General features: G+C 43.5%; 1 pseudogene; it reads right to left on the reverse strand.

The window, feature by feature from the left end:
* Window positions 1-897: 897 nt before the first annotated feature.
* LOC112314319 (heat shock protein HSP 90-beta pseudogene) lies at window positions 898-3,134 on the reverse strand (annotated as a pseudogene).
* Window positions 3,135-14,292: the final 11,158 nt, after the last annotated feature.

Raw genomic sequence — 14,292 nt, forward strand, 5'->3', positions numbered from 1 at the left:
TCTAGAAGGCAATAATGATATCTGTATGCAAAATAATACTCTTCAATACAATAATTGGTTTTGTTTCTGAATATAAACAAATAAAAAATTGAATTAAAAGATTAAAATGAAAATTATTTTTTCTGAAAGTTTGGGCCAAAAACATGGGTGTGCATTATACATACCAAAATACGGTACTTGAATTTCCTCAATTTCTCTTAGTAATGTTTTATGGTTTTCAGTATACAGGTCTTTCATATCTTTTGTGAGCTTTTCCTCTGTTTCACTTTTTTCATGCAATTCAGAGTATGTACTTTAAATTTCAGCTTCCATTTGAGTATTACTGCCATATATAAGTATAACTGATTTTTGTATATTGGTCTCGTACACTTCAACTTTTCGTAACTCACCTATGAGTTCCAGGATTCCATCAGATTCTTTATAGAGATAATAATGTGATGTACATATAAAGATAATTTTGTTTCTTCCTTTGAAAATGGAATGTTTTTATTCTCTTGCTTTATCATACTGGCTAGAATTTCTAGTTGAATAGGAGTGATTATAGTGGACATCCTTGTGTTGTTCCTGATCTTGGGAGGAAAGCTTCCAATCCTTTGTCATTAGATATAATGTTAGCTATAAGTTTTTCATAAATGTTTTTCTGACAATTTATTTATTTTTTTTCATTTTGCATACTTTAATTTTAGAACAAAATAAAAATACACAACAGCATCCAAACCCAATGTCAAATGAGAAGGGAAGGCTTGAGCAAGCCCTCATAACCCACCTTAGGCAAAGACAGGAGGAGAAAAACCCACTAAACAGGAGAGGAAACCAGGTGGGCTCAGGCCACTCAGGGCTGCTGGGGAAGCCATGAAGATACTACCTAGAGGACACAAGGTCTGAAGGTAGAAACTCCTAATCTACTTCTTCCATACGAGAGGCATCCTCATCACCCTCAAGGCGGGGATCTCATCAGCAACAGCAGCGCTGGGTTCTTCTGTTGTCACTTCATCTTCATCAATCCCTAGGCCTAGCTTGATCATGTGGTAGATGCGGTTGGAATGGGTCTGGGGGGTCCTGAAGGGAGAAGCCCGAGGAGAGCAGTGTAGTTTCAAACAGCAACACCACGAGGTCCTTCACAGCCTTGTCATTCCTGTCTGCCTCTGCCTTCTGCCGGAGGGTCTCCGTGATGGGGTGGTCAGGGTTGATCTCCAGGTGCTTTTTGGCCATCATGTAGCCCATTGTAGAGTTATCACAAAGTGCCTGGGCTTTCATGATACACTCTATATTCGCTGTCCAGCCGTAAGTGATAGTCATAATACAGCAGGGCGAAGACACGAGCCTATTGGAGAATGTCACCTTCTCAACCTTCTTATCCAAGATTTCTTTCAGGAGTTTGCAGAGATTCTCAAACTTGGCCTTGCTCTCTTCCATTTTCTTCTTCTCCTCTTCATCCTCAGGTAGCTCCAGGCCCTCCTTGGTAACTGAGACCAAGCTCTTCCCATCAAACTCCTTGAGCTGCTGTACACAGTACTCGTCAATAGGCTCCGTCATATACACTACCTCAAAGCCCCGCTTCCGTACTGGCTCCACAAAAGCAGAGTGGGCAACTTGCTCTTTGCTCTCACCAGTGATGTAATAGATGGACTTCTGGGTCTCCTTCATGTGAGAGACATATTCCGAAAGAGAAGTCATTTCATCCCCAGACTGGGAGGTGTGATAGCATAGAAGCTCAGAAAGGCGTCGCGGATTAGTCGAGTCCTCATGGATTCCAAGCTTTAGGTTTTTAGAGAACGCCTCATAGAATTTCTTATAGTTCTCCTTGTCTTCTGCCAGCTCAGAGAAGAGCTCAAGGCACTTCTTAATAATGTTTTTATGGATGACCTTCAAGATTTTGTTCTGCTGGAACATCTCTCGGGAGATGTTCAGGGGCAGGTCCTCAGAGTCAACCACACCACGGATGAAGTTGAGGTATCCTGGTATCAGTTCATCACAGCTGTCCATGATGAACACACAGCGGATGTACAGTTTCGTGTTGTTGTTCTTCTTCTTGTTCTCAAAGAGGTCAAAAGGACCCCGATGGGGAATGAATAGCAATGCCCTGAATTCCAACTGCCCTTCTACAGAGAAGTGCTTGACTGCCAAGTGGTCTTCCCAGTCATTGGTAAGGATCTTATAGAAATCTCCATATTCCTCCTGGGTGATGTTATCAGGGTTTCTGGTCCAAATGGGCTTGGTCTTGTTCAGTTCTTCATGATCTATATATTTCTCCTTAATCTTCTTTGTTTTCTTTTTCTTATCCTTAGCACTATCATCTTCCTCATCTGAGTCCACATCTTCAATCTTGGGTTTGTCCTCATCATCTTTATCTTCCTCTTCTTTCTCCCCCTTCTCTTCCTCTGCTTCATCATCACTGATTTCTTTCTCTCGTTCCTTCTCCAAATAAAGGGTAATGGGATAGCCTATGAACTGTGAGTACTTCTTCACCACTTCTTTGACCCTCCTCTCCTCTAAGTACTCTGTCTGGTCTTTTTTAAGGTGGAGGATCACTTTTGTGCCCTGGCCAATGAGCTCACCATGGTCAGCTCGAACAGTGAAAGAACCCCCGGCAGAAGACTCCCAGGCATACTGCTCATCATCATTGTGCTTTGTATCACTACCACTTTTTCTGCCTCCAGGTAGGCAGAATAAAAGCCAACACCAAACTGTCCAATCATGGAGATGTCTGCACCAGCCTAAAGAGCCTCCAGAAATGCTTTTGTACCAGACTTGGCAATGGTTCCCAGATTATGAGATCGGCTTTGGTCATGCCAATGCCTGTGTCTACCAGAGTCAGAGTGCATTCCTGGGGATTGGGGATGATGTCAATTTTCAGCTCTTTACCACTGTCCAACTTGGAAGGGTCAGTCAGGCTCTCATAGCGTATCTTGTCCAAGGCATCAAAACCATTACTGATAACTCCCAAAGGAAAATTTCCTTGTTAGAGTAGAAGGTATTGATGATGAAAGACATGAGTTGGGCAATTTCTGCCTAGAAGGCAAAAGTCTCCACCTCCTCCTCTCCACGGTGCACTTCCTCAGTCATCTTGAAAGGGAAGAGATGCAAATACTAGCAAGCAGGGACTATTTTTCGCTCACACACCGCAAACTGCGTGCACGGGGTTGACTCAAGAGCTCTGACAGTTTAATAAAAATCATCTTTTTTTCCTTTAGCTTGCTCAGAGTCATATCAGAGATGGATATGGGACTTTGTCAAGTGCTTTTACTGTGTTTTCTTCTTTAGCTCATTAATATAAATTATACTGATTAATTTTCAAAGTTTAAACTAACCTTGCATTCATAAAACAAACTTTACTTGATCATAATAGGCTGTGCTTTTAAAATATTATTGAATTTAATATTCTAAAGTGTTAATAATTTTTCCACCATGATCTGATATTTGTGTGTAGTTTTCCTTCTTTGTGTCATCTTTGTCTGGTTTTGGTATCTCGTTTGGCAAGGGTAATGCTTGCTTTGAACATTGAATTGGGGTATATCGCCTCCTCTTCAGTTTTCTTTTTTTTTTCCATTAAAAAAATGTTATTGTTGTTCAAGTACAGTTTTCTGCCTTTTCCCTCCACCTCTCCTCCCAACTCAGCTATCCCCATTCCCTCCCATTTCCACCCACCTTGGTTTTGTCCATGTGTCCTTTATACTTGTTCCTGAAAACCTTTCACCCTTTACCCCCCATTATCCCCTCCCACCTCCCTCTGGTCACTGTCCGTTAGTCCTTAATTTCAATGACCTTGGTTATATTTTGCTTGCTTCCTTGTCTTGTTGATTACGTTCCAGTTAAAGGTGAGATCATATGGAATTTGTCTCCAACCACCTGGCTTATTTCACTTTGCATAATGCTTTCCAGTTCCATCCATGCTGTCACAAAGGGTAGGAGCTCCTTCTTTCTTTCTGCTGCACAGAATTCCATTGTATAAATGTACCATAGTTTTTGGATCCACTCATTTGCTGATGGGCACTTAGGTTGCTTCCAGTACTTGGCTATTGTAAATTGTGCTGCTGTGAACACTGGGGTGCATAGGTCATTTTGGATGGGTGTTTCAGGGTTCTTAGGATATAAACCCAACAGTGGAATTCCCTGGTAAAAAAGCACTTGCATTTTTAGTTTTCTGAGGAAATTCCTTACTGTTTTCCATAGTGGCTGCCCCGGTCAGTGATCCAAACAACAATGCACTAGGGTTCCCTTTTATCCGCATCCTCTCCAACACTTGTTTGTTGCTTTGTTTATGATGGCCATTCAGAAGGGTGTGAAGTGGTATCTCATTGTAGTTTTAATTTGCAGGTCTCGGAAGGCTAGCGATGCTGACCATCATTTCAAAACTCTATGGACCCATTGTATGTCCTCCTTGGAGAAGTGTCTGTTCAAGTTCTTTGCCCATTTTTTAACTGGGATTTTTGTCTTCCTAGAGTAGAGTCATGTGAGTTCTTTATGTATTTTGGAGATCACACCCTTGTCCGAGGTATCATTGGCAAATATGTTTTCCTATACAGTTGGTTCTCTTTTCATTTTAATGCTGTTTTCTTTAGCCATGCAAAAGCTTTTTATTTGATGAGGTCCCATTTGTTTATTCTTTCCTTTATGTCCCTTGCTCTAGGGGACATATCAGTGAAAATATTCCTACATGAGATATGTGAGATTTTCCTGCCTATGTTCTCCTGAAGGACTTTTATGGTGTCACGACTTATATTTAAGTCTTTTATCCACCTTGCATTTATTTTTCTGTATGGTGTAATTTGGTGATCGAGTTTCATTTTTTTGCATGTAGCTGTCCAGATCTGCCAACACCATTTGTTGAAGAGGCTATTTTTGCTCCATTTTATGCTTCTTCCCCCTTTGTCAAATATTAAGTGACCATAGAGACTTGGGTTCATTTCTGGGCTCTCTGTTCTGTTCCATTGGTCTATGTGTCTGTTCTTACGCCAGTACCAGGCTGTTTTGATTACAGTGGCCTTGTAATACAGTTTGATATCAGGTATTGTGATCCCTCCTACTTCGTTCTTCTTTCTCAAAATTGCTACAGCTATTCAGAGTCATTTATGGTTCCATAGAAATTTTTGAAATGTTTGTTCTATATCTGTGAAATATGTCATGGGTATTATAATAGGGATTGCATTGAAGATATAAATTGCTTTGGGTACTATGGCCATTTGGATGATGTTAATTCTTCCAATCCATGATCATGGTACATTCTTCCATTTGTTTGTGTCTTCCTTAATTTCTTTCTTCAGTGCTGTGTAGTTTTCTGAGTACAGGTCTTTTACCTCCTTGGTTAGGTTTATTCCTAGGTATTTTATTTTTCTTCTGGCTATAACAAATGAGACTTTTTTTCCTGATTTATGTTTCTGATATTTCATTGTTGGTCTACAAAAATGCCCTTGATTTCTGAATATTGACTTTGTATCTGGCTGTTTTGCCAAATTCATTTATTAGGTCCAGCAGTATTTTGGTGGAGTCTATAGGATTTTCCCTGTACACTATCATGTCATCTGCAATCAGTGACAGTTTTGCTTCCTCTTTTCCAATTTGGATGCCTTTTATTTCTTTTTCTTGTCAGATTGCTGTGGCTAGGACGTGTGATACTGTGTTGAATAGAAGTGGTGAAAGTGGACAACCTTGTCTTGTCCCTGATCTTAGTGGGAAAGTTTTAGTTTTTGCCCATTGAGTATGATGTTGACTCTATGTCTCTCATATATGGCCTTTATTAGGTTGAGGAATGCTCCCTCTATTCCCATTTTGCTAAGTATTTTTATCATAAATGGGGGCTGTACCTTATCAAATGCTTTTTCCACATCTATTGCTATGATCGTGTGATTTTTGTCTTTCCTTTTGTTTAGTGTGATGTATTATATTTATTGATTTGCGAGTATTGTACCATCCTTGCATTGCTGGGATGAATCCCACTTGATCATGGTGTATGATCTTTTTAATGTATTGCTGGCTGTGGTTTGCCAATATTTTGCTGAGGATTTTAGCATCTGTATTCATCAGCGAAGTTGGCCTGAAGTTTTCTTTCTTTGTTGTGTTTTTATCTGCTTTGGGGATTAGGATGATGTTTGCTTCATAAAAGAAGTTTGGGAGTATTCCGTCTTTTTGAATTTTTTTGAAATAATGTGTGGAGGATGCAGGTTAGCTCTCCCTTAAATTCTCTGTAGAATTCTCTTGTGAAACCATCTGGTCCAGGGCTTTTGTGTGTCGGAAGCTTTTAGATTACTCTTTCAATTCCATCAGGTGTTATTGGTCTATTCAGGCTTTCTGCCTCTTCTTCATTGAGTTTTGGAAGATTATATTTTTCTAGGAATTTGTCCATCTCGTTTAGGTTTTCACATTTCTTGGAATATAGTCCTTCAGAGTAATTTCTTCCAATCCTTTTTATTTTGGTGGTGTCAGTTGTAGTCTCTCCTCTTTCATTTCTGATTATGTTTATTTGGGTCCTCTCCCTTTTTTCTTAATGAGCCTGCTTAAAGACTTGTCGATTTTGTTTATCTTTTCAAAGAACCAGGTCCTGGATTTGTAGATCTTTACAATTGTGCTTGTAGTCTTTATGTCATTTAACTCTATTCTGATCTTGGTTATTTCCTTCCTTCTACCTGCTCTGGGCTGTCTTTTTTGTTGTTCTTTGAGTTCTTGTAGTTGTAGGTTTAGGTTGTACATTTGAAGTGTTTCTATTCTTTTTAGGTTGGCCTGTATCGCTATGAACTTCCCTCTCAGGATTGCCTTTGCTGTGTCCCATAGATTTTGGATTGTTGTGAGTTTGTTTTCATTTGTTTCCCAAAACTTTCTGATCACTTCCCTAATCTCATTCTTCACCCATTCATTGTTTAATAGCATGCTATTCTATGTCCATGATAGAGTGTTTTGGGTTTTGAGTGTTTTGGGTTTTTTCCCTTCAGATTTGTTTCTAGTTTCAGTTCCTTGTGGTCAGAAAAAATGCTTGATATGATTTCAATTTTCTTGAATTTGTTGAGGCTTGTTTTGTGTCCTATCATGTGGTCTATCTTTGAAAATGTTCCATGTGCATTTGAGAAGAATGTGTATTTTGCTTCTTTGGGATGAAAGGCTGTATATATATCAGTTAAGTCCATTTGATCTAGGGCATTGTTCAATGCCACAGTATCTTTGTTTGGATGACCTGTCCATCTTTGACAGTGGGGTGTTAAAATTCCCTACTGTAATTGTGTTGCTTTCAATATCTTTCTTGAACTCCTCCAAGATTTCCTTTATGTATTTGAGTGCTCCTATGTTGGGTGCATATATATTTATAATATATAAATTTATGTCTTCTTGGTGGATTCTTCCTTTGAGTATTATGAAGTGACCTTCTGGGTTTCTTTTTATGGCCCTTCTTTGGAAGTCTATTTTGTCTGATATGAGTATTGCTACCCCTGCTTTTTTTTCCTGTCCATTTGCTTGGAATATTTGCTTGCAACCCTTCACTTTCAGTCTGTGTAGGTCTTTTGTCCTGAGGTGGGTCTCTTGTAGGCAGCATAAGTATTGCTCATGCTTTCCTATCCATTCAGCTATTCTATGTATTTTGATTGGAGCATTAAATCCATTTACATTTAATGATATTATTGATGGGTAGTTATTCATTGCTGATTTTTTGTACTGTGTTCTTCTCTCTATCTTTTCTTTCCTTTCCTTAGAGCAGTCCCTTTAGTATCTCTTGCAGAGCTGGTTTGGTGGAGGTATATTCTTTTAGACTTTTTTTGTCTGGGAAACTCTTTATTTGGCCTTCTATCTTGATTGAGAGCCGTGCTGGGAAAATAGTCTTGGTCGTAGGCCTGTGGTTCTCATTACTTGGAATATTTTTTGCCATTCTCTTCTGCCTTGGAGAGTTTCCATTGAGAAGTCAGCTGCTAACATCATGGAGGCTCCCTTGTATGTTACTTCCTGTTTCTATCTTGCTGCCTTTAATATTTTTGTTCCTCTTGGAATTTTCCATTTTAATTATGATGTGTCTTGCAGTGGGCCCTTTTGGGTCCCTATTCTTTGGGATTCTGTGTTTCTTGGATTTGGGTGACTTTTTCTCTCCTCAGATTAGGGAAATTTTCCATCATTACTTTTTCAAACAGGTTTTCTATCCCTTGCTCTTCCTCTTCTCCTTCTGGTATCCCTATTATATGGATATTATTGCATGCCACATTGTCCTGCATTTCCCTTAACCCCTCTTCATTCTTTCTGAGCCTCTTTTCCTTTTCACGTTAATTCTGGGTATTTTTTTCTACCTTGTCCCCCAGTTCGCTGATGTGATCCTCTGCTTCATCAAGTCTGCTTTTGATTCCTTCTACTGTGTTCTTCAGTTCAGAAATTGTATTCTTCATTTCCTCTTGGCCCTTGTTGATAGTTTCTATTTCCTTTTTCATGTTGATATAGTTTGCAGTGAGGTCATTGCAATTTCCCTGTAGCTTTTTGTAATTCTGTGTGAGCTCATGAAGCTTCCTTATAACCAGTTCTTTGAACTCATTATCTGATAGTTGACTTGCTTCTTTTTGATTTAGCGCTGTTTCTGAGACATTCCCTTTTCCTTTTATTTGGGGATTGTTTCTTTGTCTTCCCATTGTTTGTGAGACTCGTCCTGTTAGCCTCTTCGTCTTAAGTTGCTCTGTTCTGACCCCCTGGGTTTTGGTATAAACTTATGTGATAGAATACCTGTGAGATTCAGTGATAAAGTCTCCTTGATCTCACGATATTACTGATATTGGGCTGTGGTTTATATTGGCTCTGTGTATGTCTTTGGTTTTTGGTTCTTTTTCATTCTTTCTTTGGTGGGTCTTTCCCACCAGCTGGTTATCTGAGGGTCAGTCTGTCCCCCACCTCTTGTCTTCTGTTGTGCAGGTGTGGGCAGGTTGTGTTGGAGCTGGTTCTTCCATGTGTACAAGGTTTTGAGGCTTTTCTCTTGCACTTGTTCAGTTGTTTGTTCTTAGTAATTTCTTCACTATTTATTTGTTTTTTCAAATAGGTCCTGGGTTGAGTTAGTGTGACTTCCACTCCCTCCTTCACCTTCTTCTGTTCTTATCTGTTCTTGTTTCCTTTGTTGGTGCATTTCCTCTTCCAGGAGGTATACTGCTGTTCCCGGCTTCTACCTACTCGTTTTAAGGGCGGCCTCCTCCGGGCTATGGATATTCATGTAGCCTTCCTTGATTCGCACTCTCCTTGTTGCCTGTGGTCTCACTTCCCTCCAAGGTGAGGTGCAGACACTCCCTGGTCGATGTGTACTGTCCCGGGACGGGGTGCACAGTCCCCGGTCACTGCTCACACTCCCCAGTTGCCTGTGGCCTCAGTTTCTTCGGAGAAGAGGTGTAGACACTCCCGGGATGGTCAGGTGGCCAGGTGGAGAGGAGACTAGAGCTGTTGCTGCAGGGGAATTCCCCAAAGTGCCCCCGAGGGTCTTTTTCTTTTTGGGAAAATCCTCCTGTTCAATCCTGCGGCTCCCTCCGTAGGAAGGAAGGGCCTGTCCTCTCACACAGCCCACCTCTCCAGCTAGACCGGGGACTGTCCGAGTCAGGGTCCCACATGGCCCCACATTGCCCAACTCTCAACTCTCCCCAGCTGGCGCTCACTGTCTCCATGGGTTTACCACTTCGTCCTTATTCCCCTCCTTGCAACTTCAACAACCAGGTCTCTCATGGTGTTGCTCAAGCCTTGTTTGTCAGGGGAGGGAGCTATTAGCTCAGCTCTCTCCCAGGAGTCCTGTGGCAGGCCCGGCAGGCATGGGCCTGGGGCTGCAGTCGCCCTGGTCCCTGTGCCGGTCCCCATGATGGTCCCAGTGACTTTTTTGTCCTGAAGCAATCCCCTTACCATCTGTTTTTTCAGTGTGCTCTATACTTTTTGGTCTCCTATCTTCATAAACGCTGGGGTACTGTTGGCTGTTTGCTTTCTTCCTCAGTAGATTGGGTAGGTGTTTCACCCACGTGCAGAGGGAAGTTGACTCCACTCCCACCTATCTAGCCAATATCTTCTGTCTTTTCGATATATTTTATTGGTTGTGCTATTACAGTTGTCCCATTCCCCCCCCCCCTTTATTCCCCTCCAACCTGCACACCCCCTCTGACCCACATTCTCTGCTTTTTGTTCATGCCCATGGGTCTTACATATAAGTTCTTTGGCTTCTACATTTTGTATACTATTCTTAACTCCCTCTCTATTTTCTACCTACCATATGCTACTTATTCTCTGTACCTTTTCCCCCTCTCTCCCCCTCCCACTACCCCACTGATAACCCTCCATGTGATCTCCATTTCTGTGATTCTGTTCCGGTTCTAGTTGTTTGCATAGTTTGTTCTTGTTTTAGGTGCAGTTGTTAATAGCTGAGTTTACTGTCATTTTTGTGTTCATATTTTTTTCTATCTTCTTTTTCTTAGATGAGTCCCTTTAACATTTCATATAATAAGGGCTTGATGATGAACTTCTTTAACTTGACCTTATCTGGGAAGCAGTTTATCTGCCCTTCCATTCTAAATGATAGCTTTGCTGGATAGAGTAATCTTGGATGTAGGCCCTTGCCTTTCATGACTTAGGATACTTCTTACCAGCCCCTTCTTGCCTGCAACGTTTCTTTTGAGAAATCAGCTGACAGTCTTACGGGAACTCCTTTGTAGGTAACTGTGTCCTTTTCTCTTGCTGCTTCTAAAATTCTCTCCTCTTTAATCTTGGGTAATGGAATTATGATGTGCCTTTGTGTGTTCCTCCTTGGGTCCAACTTCTTTGGAACTCTCTGAGTTTCCTGGACTTCCTGGAAGTCTATTTCCTTTGCCATATTGGGGAACTTTTCCTTCATTATTTGTTCAAATAAGTTTTCAATTTCTTGCGGTGGTGTGTCGGGTGACAGCAGTGGTGCATGGCAGGTCCAACGTGGCAGCAGCTGCAGCCTGAGCCCAGCCCACCCTCCTCCTGTGGGGCTGCCCAGACAACCCTGCCTGCCCACCCAGCTCACCTGGTGTGCCTTGGCCCCGCCCCAGTCTGGCACCACCTGACCAGTGCAGGCCTGGCCCTGACCAACTTCAAATTGGGCATCACTGGGCTCCTCCGGGTGGCTGGAAAGGAACCGGCCAGCTGTGGGGCTGCACCAGCCATGGGCCTTACCCTGGATAAGAACCCTGTTCCCATCACCAGAGGCGGAAGGTTCAGATGGGAGAGAGGAGCAGAGGCCGTCAGATAAAGACCAAGTACACCCTGATTGATGAGAAAGACATCCCGCTGGTGGAGGACTACTCCTTTGAGGCCCAGATGGAAGTAGACGCAGATGGAAATGGTGCTAAGATATTTGCACATGTCTTTGACAAAAATTGAGGAAGGGGGTCAGGAAGGCTTCTCCACTAGCTGCTATGGGAGCAGCAAAGGGGAGACATCGCTACTGGGTGCCAGGTCATGCATCTCAATGCTGTGACCGTGGACAATTGCCTAGACAACCTGCAGCTGGTGCCATGGGGCTGGCGGCCCAAAGCCAAAGAGGCATCCAGCAAACAGAGGTGGGTCTTCTCTAGCCTGGTGATAGAGGCAGAGCCACCCTAGAGGATGGCCTCCTCCAAGCCCTTGTTACCAAGGGAGCCCACATCTCTGCTCTGTTCTGGTGCTTCTGTGAGTTGGGGACCTTGGCTACTTTCCCGAGAAGTGGAGGGTCCTCCTTTTGTTCCTGGAGGCAGTTAGCATTCCAATGACTGTTTCTGGGCTAGTCTCGTGGTGACTGGCCCTGCCGGGAGAGGGGCTATCTACAAGGGTTGGATGCCTAGTAGGACTTCTTCAGTGCCCTGAGGCGCATGAGGGGTCTTCGTCTGAAACAGTGCCTATACTCAGGACAGCTCAGGCAGCCCAACTAAGAGCTTTGTGGGGCCTTGGGATGAGCTGGGGGACCTGCAGCAGGATGGGAGCTAGGAGCCAAGATGTCCCTGGCTGCACCTGCATTCCAGGCTCAGGGGGGCTTCCCAGGGCTTCTATGTGTGTTGTAAGGCTTCTGGGCAGTGCTGGTGGCTCCCAGCAGGCAGACATCAAGGAGGTTGGGCAGGTCAGTGTTCTTGGGGATCTTGGCACATGACACTGGGTGAACTGTTGCAGCTGTCACCCGTGGGGACTTGTGGGAGCCCTGCACAACAGAGGCAGACACAGTAGGATGGCCAGGCCTGGGTCCTGGTGGGAAGGGGCAGTCCTCAGGTTCTCTGGAGGCCACACCCACTGATGCTGCCTTACTCTGCAGGGCCCTGCACACCCTCACTTCCTGCCAGGCTTCTCAGGGCGAGTGGGGCATGCCCAGGGCCTACAGGCCCTTGGTTCTCTCCTCTAATGTCAGAGTGTGGCCCTAAAGTTTCCTGTCCTTGAGAGGAAATGACCCTTTTACAACAGTCACCCTGTAGGGTTGGCGTTGGAAGTGACAGGAACCAGTCCCTGTTTGAAACAAAGATAGGGTGCTCATTGGCTCCCTGAGCTGAGGTGTGCATAGTCTCAGGGCTGGCACCTCCAGTTCTTCCTCTGATGCGGCCACCAGAGCTGCAGGCTTGCTTTCCACGGGAGCAGTGTCCCCGAGGCACCAAGGATACCCTGGGGTCACCAGTTAGCTTGTGTTAGCTCACTTTGCTGCCCACTCACTGGGGAGGGAAGGCTGTTCCATCAAACAAAATAAAGACTGATGGTGGCAGAAGAGGAGGGCAGCTTAGCAGGTGAGCCAGTGTCCACAGCCCCACATGGTCCAGGGCGTGTACCTCAATCCTGCTCCTCTCCCCAGCTGGGGACCTGGCCTACAACGCAGGCATGTGCCCTGACTTGGAATCAAACCAGTGCCCCTTCAGTCTGCAGGCCAGTGCTCAATACACTGAGCCACACCAGGCAGGGCAAATAGTTCATTTTTATGGTATTTTTTTCCATTACTATTTATCCCCCAATAGCCTTTTCCACCTTTACTCACCCCTCCCTTTGTCTTTTTTTCCTTTAAGATTTTATTTATTTTCAGAGAGAGGGGAAGAGAGGGAGAAAGATAGGAGGAGGAACATCAATGTGTGGTTGCCTTTCACATGCCCTCAACTGGGGACCTGGCCTGCCACCCAGGTATGTGTGCCCACTGGGGATTGAACCAGTGACCCTTTGGTTTGCAGGCCGGTGCTCAGTCCATTCAGCTACACCAGCCAGGGCTACTTTTATTTATTTTTTTATTATGTTTTGTTGATTATGCTATTGCAGTTGTACTGATTTTTGTCCCTTTGCCCTCTTCCGCCCAGCACCCTCCACTCCCTCAGGCCATCCCCCCACCCTTGTTCATGTCCATGGGTCATGCATGCAAGTTCTTTGGCTTCTCCATTTCCTGTGCTGTACTTTGCATCCCCAGGGCTATTCTGTAACTATCTATTTGTACTTCTCAATCCTCTCACCTCTTCACCTATTTCCCCACACATGCCTCCCATCTACCAATTATCAAAATGCTCTCTGTGTCCATAATTATGTCTCTGTTATTCTTGTTTGCTTAGTTTGTTTTCTAGATTCAATTGTTAATAGATATGTATTTTTGACATTTTTTCATCATTTTGACCTTTTTATTAAATAAGTCCCTTTAACAACAAAAAAAAAGTTTTCAGTTTCCTGCTCTTCCTCTTCTCCTTCTGGCACCCTTATGATTCGGATGTTGGAAGGTTTAAAGATGTCCTGGAGATTCCTAAGCTTCTCCTCATTTTTTTGAATTTTTGTTTCGTCATTCTGTTCTGGTTGAATGTTTCTTTCTTCCTTCTGGTCCACACAGTTGATTTGAGTCCTGGTTTCCAGTCACTGTTGGTTCCCTGTACATTTTCCTTTATTTCACTTAGCATAGCCTTCATTTTTTCATCTAATTTGTGACCATATTCAACCAATTCTGTGAGCATCCTGATTACCAGGGTTTTGAACTGTGCATCTGATAGGTTGGCTAACTCTTTGTCACTTAGTTGTATTTTTTTCTAGAGCTTTGATCTGTTTGTTCATTTGAGCCATTGATTTTTTGTCTCAGCGCGCCTGTTACACAGTAAGGGGCAGATCCTTAGGTGTTCACCAGGGCAGAGCAACCCACAGGGCAGCTGTTGCTGTGTTGTGATGCTGTATGTGGGGGATGGGTCCAAGAGGGAACAATGCCTCTTGCTCCGCTCTCTGCCAGTTTTCAGTCACTTCTCCTGCTACCCACAATCAAATTGGGTCCTTCTGGTGCTAATTCCCGGGTGGGTGGGTTTGTGTACATTCTAGGACCCTGTTGGTCTCTCCAACAAACTCTCCTATGAGGCTGGGAGTTTTTCCTGCTGCCTCCTC

This window comes from Desmodus rotundus, chromosome 5 (assembly GCF_022682495.2).
Source record: "Desmodus rotundus isolate HL8 chromosome 5, HLdesRot8A.1, whole genome shotgun sequence".
NCBI classification, from domain to species: domain Eukaryota; kingdom Metazoa; phylum Chordata; class Mammalia; order Chiroptera; family Phyllostomidae; genus Desmodus; species Desmodus rotundus.